General features: G+C 35.9%; 1 protein-coding gene across 1 annotated transcript in view; it reads left to right on the plus strand.

The window, feature by feature from the left end:
- The first annotated feature begins 9,918 nt into the window (after positions 1–9,918).
- LOC131065767 (uncharacterized) overlaps positions 9,919–17,034 on the plus strand; it is a 115,185-nt gene continuing 108,069 nt past the window's right edge. The window contains exons 1-3 of the mRNA XM_058000413.2: positions 9,919–10,009; positions 10,106–10,168; positions 10,250–10,310. The gene's annotated coding sequence lies outside the window, so the exon portion shown is untranslated. The remainder of the gene's footprint in view (positions 10,010–10,105; positions 10,169–10,249; positions 10,311–17,034) is intronic.

The following is a 17,034-nucleotide window of genomic DNA, read 5'->3' on the forward strand; positions in this document are numbered from 1 at the left end:
CTATCATAAGATTTAGCTTGGTCTTTGTACTGCTCATCCACTTTCACATTAGAGCTCTCCACAATTCTCTTCAATCTTTTGTTATAACATCTATATATGCTTTTCTTTTAGTTGAATAACCAAGAAATATTCCTTCATCACATCTAGGGTCAAACTTTCCAATGGAATCATCTCTTTTGATATAACACTTACTTCCAAAGATTCTAAAATACTTAAGAGTAGGGGAATGACCAAACGATAATTCATAAGGTATCTTATCGATATCTCCTTTGATATGAACTCCATTGAATGTATAAACCATTGTACTTATTGCTTCTCTCTAGTAGATATGAGGCAAATTAGATTCCATCATCATGCTTCTGGTTGCATCCAAAATGGTTATGTTCTTTCTTTCTACTACGCCATTTTGCTGAGGTGTCTGGGGTGCAGATAACTGTCTCCTAATGCCATTTTTCTCACAATAGTTGTTGAACTCACCAGATGTGAATTCACCACCTTGATCTAATCTTAGACACTTGATTTTCATCCCTATCTTTGTTTCAACCATAGCTTTAAAGATCTTGAATTTATCTATCTCCTTGAAAGCTTCTTGTATTAGTAGGACCACATAGGTCAGTATTAATCAAATCAAGAATTTCATTGGATTTATCAGGTATGCTACTAAAAGAAGTTCTGATTTGCTTACCCATTTGACATTCCTTACATACCGGATTATGAGGCTTCACAATCTTAGGTAAATCTCTAACTGCCTTAGTTGAACTGATCTTTACAATGCAATCAAAATTTACATGACACAACCTCTTATTCCATAGCCAACTTTCATCAATATGTGCAATCAAACATGTCTTTTCACCAGAGTTCAAATGAAAGATGTTACCTTTTGTCTATGTACCGGTTGCAATCTCCAATCCTGATTTGCTAATGATTTTGCACTTTTCATTCTTGAATTGTAATTGAAATCCTCTGTCTACCAATTGTCCTACACTCAAAAGATTATGCTTCTAACCTTCAACATAATAGACATTATTAGTGTTATGCTTGCCATCTAATGAAATGGTTCCTCTTCCTTTGATCATGCATGCCTTGTTATTACCAAATCTGACTTGACCACCATCAAATTCTTGCAGGGTTAGAAACTTTCTTTTGTCTCATGTCATATGATAAGAACGTCCACTGTCTATTACCCATTCATCTTTGTCTTCAACTTTTTCTACAAGGGCCTTTTCCACATTTAGGATAACTAGTTCCGGATCATCTTCCTTCATATCATACAATACCCAACCTTTTCCATTGTCGGATCCACTAGCTGAATCTCCTATCGGTTCTTCTTCTGCATCATCAGTTACTCCTTCATCATTAGCATATTAGCATGATTTGTTCTTGTTTCTCCTATACTTATGCTTAATTTGATATTCAGGGTTAGGCTTAAAAGATCTCCTTGCTCTTTTTTCCAATTTTGAATTCCTTTTAGGACATCTAGATGCAAAATGACCTATCGTATTACGTGCAAAATACTTGAAAGGAGATTTTCCTTGATACTTACTTCCTGACAGACCTTTAGGTATCCTTCTAGAAAATAGGGCTTCAAGTTGCTCAAGCTCTTCATCTTCTTTCCTAATATCTTTCAATTCCTTTGCATACAAAACTTTCCAATCTTGCTTGTTGGTTGATGATGTAGATCCCTTAAATGCACTATCAATCTTTGTAGCTCCTGGAGGACCAAATTCTTCAAGCTCAAAAGTAGATATCTTCCCAACAAGAGTATCTCTATTGACAAAAGAATTAGGCATGGTTCTTAGTTCATTAATTGTAGTTACCTTCATCTTATATGCCGGTGGAAAAACCCTTAATACTTTTGAAACAATCTCTTCCTCGCTCAGAGATCCACCACAACACTAAATTCCTAATACAATTTCATTTACCCTTTCCATGAATGCAGAAATTCTTTCATCTTCCTCCTTCAAGCTTTCATATCTTACTCGATAACATTCAAGTTTTGCAATTTTAACAATGGGATCACCTTCATTTAGAGTCTCCAACTTGTCCCATATAGCTTTTGTCGATGATTTATTTGATAGTCTCATGATTTGTTGATCCGATAAGGCACTTAAGAGGGCTTCTCTAGCTCTGCAGTCATTTTCAATGTTCTTTTCCAAGTCTGCCAGTGCAGGATTTCCAAATGCCGGATCATGAGGAGTGTAACCTTTCTTAGTTATTTCCCGAATTTCCTTTCCAATGCATCTTAAATGAGTCCATTTGAATCTCCATACTCCATAGTTTGTTCCATTAAGCATAGGGTTGTCCTTTTAGAAAACAGTAGTTGAACTATTAGTTGCCATAGGATCTTCCTCACGCGGTTAAGCTTTTGTAAAAAGAGGCCAGGATTTGATACCAATTGTTAGGATAACCAGTGAACGACTGAGGAGGGGGGGGGGGTGAATCAGTTGTTAACAGATTATATGAATTAAAGCACTTAAAACCTTATACCAGAATAATTGATAAAACATTAAAGAATAATTTAAAACCAAAGAATCAATACCATGCAACCATAACACATAACACCATGATTTGTATGTGGAAAACCCGGTAAAGGGAAAAAACACGGTGGGAAACCCTACCCACAGTCAGATGATATTTTTGTATAAAGTATATGATTACAATAGGGGCCTACACATGCAGGAAGGCACACTGCCTAGAGTGCACTGCTCATCACAATGGAGTCTCACTGACTACAGAAGAGGCCAACCACCTCAAGATATTTGGACAACAATCCAAAAAGAAGAACTACCGGTGATAGCATCAAGCATGCCAAATTACAGTTCCAGTTAAGCTCAATATCAGAGGTCTAAAACCTCTTACATAAAACCAACTTGATCACCTATGATCGACCAAATCCTCTACACAAATGATTATTACATTATTCGCTCCTTGCCCATTCATACATGATCTACAATGAGATCTTACATATATTTATACCAACCCGAGACCTAACCAATTAGTTCGGCCACCCAAATGATAATTCAATAGATCCATTCCATAATCCTAAAATAAAATCATAATACATGTCTCCTTAAGGCCAAACAAACATCATCCATTCAATAAAACATCCCGGAAGCGCATCGGACGATCCACCAACACGTTACATGAAAACCGGTTCATGACCTAGATAGCACCAGACCTAAATTAGATCCACACACACCAAAGCAATGACACCAATCAGTTGAGGCATGAACACAATCACCATCAACATCCTGAATCCCTTCTAGAAGCTGCACCAACACCACTTATGCATTACATCAAAGATCTTCAATAAAGCCCTGTCGGTGAAACCCTTATGGACCAATAAAGCAGGCTTACTAGAACACAAGATAGCATCCAATCATCAAGTCAATACAAACTGACTGAAACATACCTTAGAAGCATATGAACCATCCATATAAACTTATTCCATCATCCAGATCATACTGGTGACAATCAACTGATAATCTTCGCAATCCAATCTTTCTACCGGAAGCCGGTAAACAACCATAATAGCTATTGTTGACATCAATGACAAAACATCATTGCAACACATAATCGATTCCATCATATGGCCAACACTTTTTCTCTCTCCATTTCTCTTTATGTATATCTTTATAGGTCTATCTTTATCCCTCTATCTCTATATCTATCTTTCCATCTTCATCTATCTCTCCACCTCTTCTCTCCTTTCCTTTCTCTCTTTCTATTTTCCTCTCCCGATCTCTCTTTTATCTATTTTTTTGCCTATTTATCTCCCTCTTTTCATCTATCTCTCTATCTCTTCCTCACTACCGATCTCCTTTTCTATTCTCCTCTTTTTCTCTATTACTCTTGCATATCCCCCCTCATTTTATATTCTCCTCATCTCTCTTTGTCACTTCTATCCTCCCCCCCCCCCTCTCTCTCTCTCATATCTCTCTCGCCTCTCATCTCTATATTTATAGTATTATAATCTCAAGCATAAATTCCCTCATCTTCAAATTATAATCTCAATGATATGTCAAAAATACTATAAGCACAAGGCTAGGTATATAAGAGTAATAGTAACAAAAAAAATGAATAGAAGAAACACACAATTACTAATAAGCTATAATCTCAATTTTAGTTAATTGGCGAACATGCAATTGATTCTAACAATCTATATGAAAAATAAAATTTGAATTTAAAAATAACTCTCACTTAATCCTACCATCGAGAAAACGTGATATTATTGGAGAACAATGTAATACTAAATCCCATTTTTCCAAGTGGTTATGCAAACTTTACTTTGATAAATGTAAAAGTGTAGCTTCACACTAATTACCTTTTTGTTTAAAAGCATTTTGAACCCTCACATGTCTTATATCTTAAGAAGGATAAAGGAATAAAGGAATGAAAGGATAGTGTATATATGACCAAGAAATCGGTATGGGAACATACACATTTATTACAAATAATTTAACAGTCCATTAAAACTATTGTACCATTGGTCCAAGATTTATCAAAGCTATAGCCATCCTATTAGGTGTCAACCTATGTCAACATCCTTTTCACTATATTGGATACTAATTGGTCCACAAATCTCCAATTAGATATACATATATGTTTGCAAGCTATGAATTTCGTACACCAATAATTTTCTTGTTAGTTTTAGCTAAGAAGGCGTGAAGAGGTGAAGCATGCACTACTGAAAGTACAATCAAATGATCTATACATTATGGATGTGCATCTAATTCATGGAGCTTGGGACATAAACTCAATAGAGAAGAGAGAGAATCATAGAAGGATGAAGGGAAGAGATAGATGGAGATAAAGAGACAATTAGAGATAGAAACTAAGGGATATCATTATCTCTATCTCTATCTCCTTTCCTCTATTACTTGTCTCTATCACCTCCTTTATCTCTCACTCTTCCCCCTCTATCTCTATCTCTATCTTCCCATCTCTAACTCTCCCTCTCTATCTATATCTTACCATATTTCCCTTTCTACCTCCCCTTCTCTCTCTCCCAGGTTCTCTAGCTATATCCCTCTCCTTCCCCCCTCTCTCTCCACATCCTATACTTATCTCTATCCATTTCTCCCTCCATCTATTTGTCACCCCTCCCTATCTCTCCACATTTCTCCCTTCCTCACTCTATCCCTATCCCCTCTATCTATCTTCCCGATGCATACTTGATTTGAATCTATCACTTATCCATTAATATCTATCTATTTATTTTTAATTCACACACACACACACACACATACCTTGTTTCTCCCTCCCTCCTTGCCTCTATCTCTATCTCTCTATATTTCCCCTTCTCTGATTCTCTCTCTCTCTTTCTCTCTATTACTTTTCTCTATCACCTTTCTCTTACTCTTGCGCCCTCTATCTCTATCTCCTATATCCCCCATCCCTTCTCTATCTATATTTAAAACTCTCTCTCTCTCTCTCTCTCTCTCCCCCTACCCCCCCCCCTCTCTCTCTCTCTCTCTCTCTCTCTCTCTCTCTCTCTCCATTTATAACCCCTCTCTCACTCACTCCCTAACACTATCTATTTTTCTCCCTCTTCTTATCTTTCTCTATCTTCTATGTAGTACCCCTCCCTCGATCAGACTTTTTTTTTAGATACTTATTTTGACCATGGTTGACTTTTTCAATGGATATTAGTGGATACATTATATGGTGATGTTTATTCAAATATTATGTTATGTTGTGTTATGCTTTGATTTGAGATTTAGTGAATGTTGTTATGCATCATTTCTTTATTGATGGTTAGATGTTAATTTTATTGGATTACTGACCATGGACTAACACATTTACTTTATGCGTGAGATGCGTTATGTATATGTTATCATGTATGTGTGAAAGTGTACGGGTTGCGAGGAGATGATTTTCCTTCACTCACTATGGTGAGACAAAGAATGTCACGATTCTCCTTCATCGGTGTGTCTACCGTGTTTGAAATACATATATATGTATGCGTGGTTTGGTGATGCAGGAATTACAGGTACAAGGTACTGACTTCACTTGGTTCCACAGGTATGAGCGTACCTAAATAATCCGATGGAAGTGGAGGAGATAGTCTTAAGGCCATAAGTTTCACCCTTAGCCTTGCTCGATAGAGAGCATTGTCAGTCGTCTGTCAACCTTTTTTGTGTTGTTCTGTGAGTCACGTCTTTATTGTGTTTTTTAGTTGGGTTTGCGTGTTATGGGTTATGCGCTTTGTGACTTTATTGAGTTTCTTCTAGTATTATTCAATGCAAGATTAATTATTAATATCTTATTATTATTAATAATTAATGTGTATTGTTTTTATTAATTAAATTAATGGTTAAATTAAAAAGGACCCCTATAATGTTATAAAACAATTAAATTAATTTCCCTAGCTAGCTAATTAAATTAGTTGTCAAAAAAATAAATCTTATGGTAGATGTAATTATATATCCTATGTTTTGAAAAAAAATAATTTATTTTAAAAAAGTAAATATATTCTCATGTTGACTTTTACTTTATGAAAAATTTGAATTCAATTCAAAAGTTTAAAATTTAAAAGTATTTCATCTTGGGGAAAAGTATTTTAATTTTCATTTGTAAAGTTTTGCTTGGAAGAAAATGAAAACTTGACTTAATAGATTTTTTTTAGATTTTTTTTTTGTTTCCCTCTTGAATCTTCTATTTTAAAATGACGAGGAAAGTATAAATGGTTATAATTTGTTATTAAATTTTTAGTATGAAGATGTTGTAAAATTTTTGTTAATCTGAGATGTTGTTAAAATTCCTCAGATTTTAACTGTTAATGTTTACCAAATTTGGGGTTATGCTGTTAAAATTTTGTCAATTTGATTTTGGATGGACTGGTAAATTATTTTATGAAATTTGGGGGGTCCGTTAAAATTTTCCCAGATTTGGGTGCTGTAGGTTTTAGTTTTTAAAATTTTTTTAATGAAAGTTTGTTTTAAAAAAAAAATTAAAACAATTAAAAAATTATAAAAAATAAATTAATTGGGGAGTGGTGGGGGAGCCATGGCTCAACCCCACACCCACCCCCCTTCCCTATCGTGAGCTGCAGAACCACGATGTGGAGCTGCAGGCCCATGTAGTGGGGATGCAGACCCACATAGTGGGGGCTGCAACCTATTGCGTGGGGTTGTAGATCCACTACGTGGGGGGCTGTAGTCCCACCATGTGGGGCTGCAACACCCACATAAACCCCATGGGGTTCGTGAGACCCAACCTATATATATATATATATATATATATATATATATATATATACCCACATAGTGGGGGCTGCAACCTATTGCGTGGGGTTGTAGATCCACTACGTGGGGGGCTGTAGTCCCACCACGTGGGGCTGCAACACCCACATAAACCCCATGGGGTTCGCGAGACCCAACACACACACACACACACATATATATATATATATATATATATATGATTTAATTATCTATTGTGGTATTGAAATTTTAAATAGATGGTTAGTGAATATTAATTTGAAGTTATTATTCAAATTGGAGAAAATTATTATTATAGTAGATGATTTTTATCGCAAATTTAGAAAATTATAGTAAACTTGGTCAAACGAATTAGATGGAAAACAATGAGATATGTTCTCGAATGAATGATGTTTTTTCTATATTCTTATATGATTGGCTTCGTAAATATGTCTTATTGCAAGTTAATTTAGTCATTTGTGATTTTAGACCCTTTTATGTTATTTTTCCGTAATGGTCTTGTCTCATGAGTAGACCGAATTATCTAGTGGGTTAAACCTAGATGGTAGGATCTAAGTGACCAAGTGAACTGTTAGTTGTGTTGAGCTCCTTGGGTATGGTTGGCCTTTGTGCTTTGACTTTGGAGTTCTTTTGAGATGTTTTTGTTTAGTGTCATAAGGAAGAGTGGCTTTCGAGTGGGGGTCGCGCCCAAAGAGGTTAGTAGGATAACTCATCAAAAGTTGGTTAAGCAAGTGATAACCTAATAATATATTAGGGGGTTGGGTAGTTAAAACATTAAATAAGATAATTGTACCCCGCTCATGGTTGAGTGCTTGTATAGACCCAGGATGCAGTGAGAAGGCCTAGAATGGCAGACCAACAACCTTGTCCTCACGAAAGGATTGGTTGGGTCCGCATGAGACTTGGATGGGGCCAGGGGTTCGAGAGAGGTTACTAGGATAACCCAGGATGGGGGCCAGGACCTATGGAGTCCTGCCAAAATAACCATACCAAGTTATGTGATGACACTCTTCCCTTATGGTCACTAGTGTGTAGCCTTGTTGGTATCACCCGAGTTTTGTTGTGGAGTCATGTTTTGTGAGTTTATGCTTTATGTGAGTTTCTTGATGTTGTGTTTCGACCATGTGTGTGCATACCGTGTAGGTTGTTAGTGGGTCTTATTTCTATCTCCTAGCACAATGGGGTGGTTCTTTTTGAGCCACATGGTCGGGTGGTAGTGCCACTTTCCATCGGGTGTGTTTTTTCCTTCTTGCAGGAGTTGGCTTCACAGGTGTTCCAATTGCTCTTTGGATTCGAGCATCTTGTATTTCCATTTGGATCCTATTTGTCATTTGGATCATTTCTTGTATATCATGGACCTTATATGGTCAGTTGTAATTATTTGATATGTATGCCTTCATGGAAAGATGTAAATTGTAAATGTTTATCTGAGACTTAGTGATTTAGTGAAATGTAATGTTATTTCTATCTTATGATGCAAAACAAATGTATGAATGGAAATTAAATGTTAATGCATATGTTTTATTTGAATATCAGATGTAATGTAATGGAAAGAATCCTCATGAATGAAACCTAGACATGTTAATAATATTTCATACTATTGGATAAATTAACCATTGGTTAAATGTAATTACGTTTTATGTTTAATCATCTTAATTGGATTAATTAGTGCCAAACAATGCTAGTTTAAATCATGTTAACCAAGTTGAGAAACCCTTTAGGTATTAAGTTAAGTCTTCCGTTGTATAATCTAAACGAAATGTTAACTTCATGTATAATTTAACTTATTAAAGTTTAAAATAAAATAAAATTATTTACACTCTTTTCAAGTGTTTTAGTTCAATCCCTTCGGGGTTTCCTTGCGGGGCGTTACATTCTACCTCTATCTTTCACTCTACTCCTTTATCTCTACAAATGCCACCCTCTCTTTATCCATCCATCTCTCTCCCTCCCTCTACCCCTATCCCTCTTCCTAGACCTCTATATCTATATCTCTTTGCATCTCTATCTCTATCTCTCCATATATCTTCTTTCATCTCTCCCTTTATCTCTATCTGATTATCTCTCCATCCACTCTTCCCCTATATCTCTCCCTCACTACCTCTCTCCATATATCACTTCCTACATCTATCTTTATATCTCTCTCTCCTCTCACTTTATGTCTCCCTCTTTTTATCTCTTATTGCTCTTCCCCGTAACTACCCCCCTCTTTCTATCTCTTATGCTTCCCCTTTCATCATCTCTCCCTATTGCAAACATAACATGAACCTATTTGTTATGAAACTCGACTATCTTCATGATTTAGAGGCTATATTTTATTTCTATTTAAATCTCTTTGATTGGATGCATAGTTGATTTTAATCTATCACTTCTCCATCAAGACCTTTATTACACAAACAACATCATTTACTGAATGTCCTTCCAATTGACCTCATATGCTACATAATTGTATACAAAAAAAACCAAAAAATTGCCTAATTGACCTTCCACACTTCCTCGACATACCCATTGCACACCAAAATGCGATTGCTAGTTATATCATTATTTGATTATATTAATTTTAATAACAATTTAATTTCTTTCTTTTTCTATTTCTTCTCTTTAATCCAACTCTCATTTCACTTCTCCCCATTCTAGTGATAAATGACTAGACATTAATCTGAATATTAATCAATTAAAAATTAAAACAATTAAATCTATACTCTTTTTGTCATCCTCACAAATCTGTGGAAAATTCCCAATCATGTGTTGGCAAGGCCACCAGGATTTAACGGTGGCATTCCATGGTAAGTTGAGAATAAAAAACAAAATTGCAGAAGATGAGGTCGCATAAAGGCAAAGCAGGGCCTTGCGTTCTAAAGAGATTATCTTATGTTTTTCAGGCCACATTTGCATGAATTAGCATTCAACTTCGAAGCGTCTCTTCCATTCAACACGCGCCACAGGTTTGTACTATTTTTCTATATGTTCCTTTCATATTCCTGAGAGAGGTTGCATAAGTAAAACAACTAAGCATTTATTGAAAGGAATTCTTATAACTGCGTGTTGGGAAAGGCGGGAGAATTTTTGAAAGAACTGTTTTCCGGGGTTCGTACCAGGTTCCATGGACCAAGACTCTTTTTTTTTTATTCCCATTTTAAGAATATATCACGACTATTTTGTGACAAATAAGAATGATTTAAGAGTATTTCATGATTCTGTTGTGACAGATAAGAATAATTTTCATCATATTAGAGGTTACATTTGGGCCAGAAACTTAAGGCAGGGTTAACTAATATCCAGGAAGAACCAGCCTTTGTTACATCCTCCATGTGGGATAGGAATTACTTGGCATTAACTAGGAATCCTAAACCACTCAAAAAATTCACAGGGCAAAAACACAAACCAGAAAAAAAGATCAGAAGCAAATTACTCTCAGCAAAAAATGCAACTAAACCCACAGTTAGCTGGTCCCCATGATCGATTTTCGGCTTACACGGATGCCAATTTGAGAACCTAATCAGTCATAACATAAATGAGGATCAAATATCTTCAACATCATGAATTTTGTCAGTTGGAGAATACTGCCAACAAGAATGTGGAAACAGGCCCACCAAATTTACCGTGGAGCTTATATGATAAGTGACATTTTACGTTTGGTTTCGTCACCCCATCAGAAATCAGGCTCACTTATTTATGGCTCCAGCCTCCAATCAACTCCACTATCCTTACTACCTGCTATTAACAATATCATGTTATGAGTGTTGTCTCCAAGGGAGGAATTAACAGGAAGCTAGATTGTTTTCTAAGAGAGTTTAACTGAATGTTGCAATAACCTCCAAATGCCGACCTTCAATTTCTTTTCAAATGCCAGACTTGTAGTTAATCACAAATCAAGTTCACCTATAATGAATTTCAGAAGATAATCACCCGCATCCACAGAAAGCAGATTTAATTAAAATCCTACTTCCTTGGAGGTGTTGTTCGTATCTCTAATAATGGCTAGAAGTTAGAGCTGGCCTTAGTTTGTGAAAGTCAATACATCTTTGAGACATAGATCGAGTTAGTTAACTTATTGCATTTGAAGTTGCACAATTATCAAGCGTTACTTGATCGATTGAAACTCATGCAGGTGTCAAGGGTTACTTGACTGACTCATTTTTGATGTCTACTCAAGTGGCACTTGGTCAACCGCAACACCTTGCATTGCATCAAGTGTCACTTGATTGAGTACATCAAACATGCACGAATCAAGTGTCACTTGATGTCATCACGAGTTTGTCATCAACTAAGTGTTAATGATAATCATGAAGCTGGAATGGCAGTAAGACTTGTTATCTCAATATGCTCATATTCTTTTATTTTGCATCAAGTGTTATTTGATCAGATATGGACATCTCAAGATATGTAGACATATCATGCTTACCATATTTTGTTTGAATTGCATTGTAATGCATCAAGTGTTACTTAGGCTGGGGTCCCATGGAGGGGGGCTTTCTAAAAAATAGAGCTGGAGCTGCTGAGATTTTTTAGGAATATTTTAAAGCTTATGGTCTCATGAATTTTGTACTGTACTTCAACTTAAAATTTTAAGCTCCTAAATTTAAGGATGTTGGCGGCCCCATGAACTTTGTAGTGCAGATCAACTTGAGTTTAAACTCCTAAATTTAAGCAAGCTGGTTGTAAATAAATTTAGTTTTCCCTCTAAAATTTAGATGATTGACAAGTGGCATAAAATATTCTTAAGCTAGTGGGGCAATTTCTAGCCCCATCCCATTTTCACCTGCTTATAATTACAGGCCTAAAAAGTAGGGGATCATATTTTTTAGGAAAAGATTCCAAATAATCCCGTAGCAAAAAAATAATTTCTTCATGGGAGCACCTCTTCCTTAAAAATAGAGCTTAAACCCCCCTCATGGAACCCCTGCCTTAGTCAGCATAGAACTTTGATTTCATTAGGTCATGCCCTGACCTTTCATGTAATATTGAATGCTTTACTTTGTTCCAAGTGTTAGTTAAAACTTAAACATGATAACATTCTTAACACTTTAGACTCCTCTTTGCATCGCTATTAGGTATATCAAACTATGTTTTACATATAAAAATAAACATTGCCATATTGTTCTTGTGACAAGGTTAACTGCAGCGATCAACAATATCATTCATGGAATTACTATTACCATTACCATTGGATCAAGATCTTATGGATAATACAAGTTTACTTCCTTAAGTTCCCATTTCAAGTTTATTGAATTATTGACTAATCCCTTAAGTCCTGGTAAAATAAGTAATACACACAATAGGCTGATATATGGAAGTGCACCCATTTTGTATGTTTCCATTCCCTTGATATCGAGGAAAAAATAGGTTTTGAATAGCAAATTCCTTAATATCTAAACTGCACATGCACATATCCCAATTGGTAACTTTGAAAGTTAGGTTACGTAATTAATAACATTTTCTTACAAACATGATAGTTTAGAACATAATACTGTACAGTCAAAACATTGCTATTAGATGGGACATAAAACACGTCTCTCATAAGACAAGATATCAAACTCTGCAAATAATTTCTCACAAGCTACCATTTGCCAAAACCTTAAGCAATCCTTGCAACAAGGAAACAAAACCATAATACGTTTCAAGTTTGACATAGCTTCCCATGTACAGAACATACACCACACTTGATACAATCTACAATTACCTCTATTTACTATAACATTTACACAATTACTTAACATTGATCCCTACAAGAAGCATGTCACACTTCTGTACACTCTCAACATCAGGATTAAAAAACCCACTCTTTCTTAATTAAAACTCTGAGCACTTACCCTTTTGAAATTTGCAACATGAGTTCAGTGTATGTTACAGTTAGAGATTCTCAATGAAATTAATACAGTAAATTCTGTGTTACAGACTCTAAGCAGTGCCCACCTTTGACATAAGCACAACTATCATATAACGAAACACTAAAACTTAGTTATCAAACCACTACTATTACCTGCCATACTGTAGGCTACTGTGCTACAGGTTGATAAAACATTTAACTATTTTCAACTCATTACATGTCCACAATGTGAGTGCAATTAGACTAAAATTCTAATACCACTCAAGTCTGTCAAACTAATTTATTAAGACAGTTAATTTGCAAGATTACAATATTTTCATAATCGAGAGAAGGTTCTAGTAATATCACTGCCAATGCAGAGTTACTTTTATGATAATACCCCTATTGTCTTAACCACAGAGTTGAGGAAATCCCAAAATCCTATGCTCTCTGAAGAACCTCTGTGAATAACATGCATGCCCACACCTTGTTCTATAAGTTGATTCATATGGAGCTATGCAACATCTTAAGTGAGACAGAGCTTAACATTTATAAGCACAATCACCATGCAGTTAAACTAGTCATACTTCTACCAATTAAATTACACAATGAACTTACAGTCAATCTAATGATAACATACCATTTATTTACTTAGTGACATTACTATCAAACAAGTCATAATATACCATTCAATATACACAATGTGGGTGTGTATGTGTTTTTGGGAGGTGCAATTGTGATGTCCTCAATTGATTATCTACCACTATCCCAATGTGGGCAAGGTGAGAGCATATGGTGATTGGGACATTAACCTACTGATGGCTAGCTGCGTAGTATTAACCAAGGAAGCAATAATCGTTTGGGGAATTAATCGGCAAAACAAAAGTATAAGATATTTTCAAAAAATCGGGAAAAAATCGGATATACAAAAAAACGTAAAAAATTGCAGAAAAACAATCAAAAACTACTTCTTTTATATATTTTAGGGTATTTCCATAGCATAGAGATATTGTAGGCAAATAAAATAGACACTTGAACACATGAATTGCAGGAAATAGATTTTCGTTGTTTATATTCATATCACTGATTACGTTGCACAAAATATACTACACCATAAATAATATCTAGATGGTGATAGATGTCAAAATGTCAATTACAATATAGTTTGTGACTTTGAACAAAGTCAACCTGTAAACTAAGTACAAAATTCCAAAATCTCAAATGTAGGCAATGACATGCTAGAGGGCAGGAGGCCCTGATGATGAAGCTCCCGAGTAAGAGCCTGTCCTAATTCCTTCAACCCATTCAGGACGAAAGTTGGCTTGCCTCATGATATCAAAATCTTCAGACACAAGCGGACGATCAGCAACAACATAATCATCATCAACATCATCATCATCATCAGCATCATCAGTAGCTATCAACTCGCACTCTGGATATATCTCATCGAGGTCAATTGGCAAGCATTCCTCATTAGTTCCTGATTTTGCCCATGTAGAAATTAGTGTTTCCCTTACAAATGAAAAACCAATGAATAGTGAATACAATTCAAAAAACTGCAACTATATATTAATATTCTCACCTTGAGCTTTCCTATCTTCAAGCGGAGGTTGTGATGAACAAATACCAAGTCATTCAGCCGTTGTTGTGATAGGCGGTTGCGTTTCTTGGAATGTATGTGTTCAAACACACTCCAATTACGCTCACAAGCTGATGAGCTACATGGTTGGCTCAAAATACGCACTGCCATCCACCTTAAATTTGGTATTTCATCTCCAAAAGAAGCCCACCATGCAGCTGAAAAACACATTATATGGAGATGATATTGTAAGACTAAGAATATCTTATAATCTTAACAAACTTAATGGTTGGCAAAATAAAGAGATTGTCAAAAGTTTATAGAGTCTACCTGGTTGAATGGTCTTTTTGCTTTGTATAGCAGCCCTAGAAGAGAGAAAGCCCTTAGCATGCTTGTACATTTCCAGCTCTATCGTAGCCGCATCAAATTTTTCCAAGTCGGGAAACATTTTTTCAATGCACTTGAAGAAGCCTTGTTTGATCTCAGCATCAATTTCCAGGAAGTCAGTCTTATAGAATAACAGAGGATTGAGCAAGTATCCCGCAGCATGGAGAAGAGTGTGCATTTGTCCATCCCATCTCCTATTAATTATGTCCCACAACGGCATATACCTATCCCTGTTATTTTCTAGCTTACTCCTTATCACCTCCTTGGCCCTATCCATGGTCTCATACACATATCCCATGGGGGGTTTATCCCCATCCACTAGTCTCAAGACTTTTACTAAAGGCTCTGAAAATTCTACAATTTGTTCAATAGATTCCCCAAATGTGGTAGAATACATATACTCTGCCATTGCTATGCCATTTGCTTGAGTTGTGAAACCAGACTCCATCCACTTAGCTGAAGCTTGAAACAAACATTCGCCTCAAATTACCTTTTTGTTCACATAATGTTTGTAATGCAAGGAAATATGTTGCAAATCTTGTCACTCCTGGTCGAACTAGCTCCTTGTCTCCTGTGAAAGAGCGCATTATAGCCAAAACCCTTGTGTGATTATAAACAAATTTGGTAACCTTGTGAGCTTTCTGAAATGCCGCCTTAACCCATTCAATTTTTCCAATGTCCTCTAGGGTTAGATCAAGGCAGTGTGCTGCACATGGTGTAAAAAACATGGAAGGATATTTATCTGTCAGAAGTCTCCCTGCAGCAACACAAGTAGCAACATTGTCTGTGATAAATTGAACCACATTTTGTGGCCCTACATCCGTAACTACCACGTCATACATCTCAAACAATGCATTTGTGGATTTCATCATATTAGATGCATCCACAAATTAAAAAAAAACAGTGCCAATCTCACAAGAGACAAGGAAGTTAATGAGAGTTCGGTTCCTTCTATCTATCCCACCATCTGACATGATGCTGCAACCAGTTCTAGCCCACTGCAATCGATGTTGTTTAAAAACATCTTGAACATCCTCTATTGCATCTTTCAGCATACCAACCCTCAATGATTCATAAGATGGGGCTTGAAACCTAGGACCTACAGCTGCAATAGCATCTACCATGGGTTGCCAATATGGATTTCTGGAAGCATGGAATGCCGTGTGAGAGGAGTACCAATAATTAGCAATTGCCTTCTTTGCTTGTTCTGTGACAGTTTTCCTTCATTCTGTACTCTCCAAAGTGGTTTGTGATCCTGGTGTGGTACGAGTTTGGAAGAAAGCATTAGTGTTTCCTCCACCTGTGTTTGGTCCACGTGCTATAGAATAATGTGTCGACCCAGATTCCCTGAAACTCCCATCTTCACCATCCTCACCCAAATCATGCATCCTAGGATTTGTAGAAGTAGAATCTAGTTGAACCCCAATTCTTGCCTTTTTGGCCTTATTCTCAGCAATCCCTTCAAGAGATTGCTTTGCCTGATATGAGACATCTGCAGGGCATTTTTTGCATATCTCGGTGTTATTTCCTCGTTCTTTTGACAAATGCCATTTGAAACGATAAATTCCACCACTGATCTCATCTTGACACCAATTGCACTTGACCTTCGTGCTACCAGAAATTGTTGTGCAATGTGTCCATGCAAAGTCTTTTTGGTGTGGCATTGTGATCAAGAATCAGTTCTGCAAAAGCATTACACTTAGTTTTTAAATTTTGAGGGATCTAGGGTTGGGTTTGTGTATATTAATGCTGGACATTCATCATGAAAACTGAACATTTATATTAAAATTTTCATTTTTTTGTATATTAAATGTTAATAACTTCAAAGAAAATGACATTATGAATCTATGATAGGCTGTATATATTAAATGAAAATGACATTTTCATATATTAAAAGCTAAAAATATTTAACAAAAAATGAATTTAATGTTACTGTAAATGAAAATGTAAATTCCGATTACAGTTAATTACTATTAAATACAAATTTTACTAATAATTAACAGTAACACACAATCAAATTACATATTTAACAGTAA

This window comes from Cryptomeria japonica, unplaced genomic scaffold, assembly GCF_030272615.1.
Source record: "Cryptomeria japonica unplaced genomic scaffold, Sugi_1.0 HiC_scaffold_147, whole genome shotgun sequence".
NCBI lineage: Eukaryota > Viridiplantae > Streptophyta > Pinopsida > Cupressales > Cupressaceae > Cryptomeria > Cryptomeria japonica.